Source organism: Cyprinus carpio, chromosome B22 (assembly GCF_018340385.1).
Source record: "Cyprinus carpio isolate SPL01 chromosome B22, ASM1834038v1, whole genome shotgun sequence".
Lineage (NCBI taxonomy): Eukaryota > Metazoa > Chordata > Actinopteri > Cypriniformes > Cyprinidae > Cyprinus > Cyprinus carpio.
The window spans coordinates 976867-977293 of NC_056618.1; positions in this window are offsets into that span (position 1 = coordinate 976867).

The window sequence follows — 427 nt, forward strand, 5'->3', positions numbered from 1 at the left end:
AAAACAGAAAGGTTCTATCTACAGTCGAATGGAATGCAAAAACTTTGAAGATCAATATCTTAAAACTACTCGGAATGCAGAGAGAACCTTATAATTCCAAGAGGACAACATCTCAGCCTCTGAGGTATAATAAACCGTTCTGAACAGTGACAGGAAAAGTTTGCATTTGTTTTGCATAATGTGCATCATGTATAATCATGTGACAATAGTTGCCTACAGTATATATTTTGGCTCAAAGACAATTTCCTCAGTTTTCATTATGTCTATTATTACTTATTATCACATCTGTCAAGAATCAGGTTAATTTCTGGCTTGTATTTTTAATAATAATAATAATAATAATAGTTAAAAATGTTACATTGACTTTATTTTTATTTCTTTAGCACAAAGAAAAAACAAGGTTCAAAGTCACTTTCCAGAACCTTAA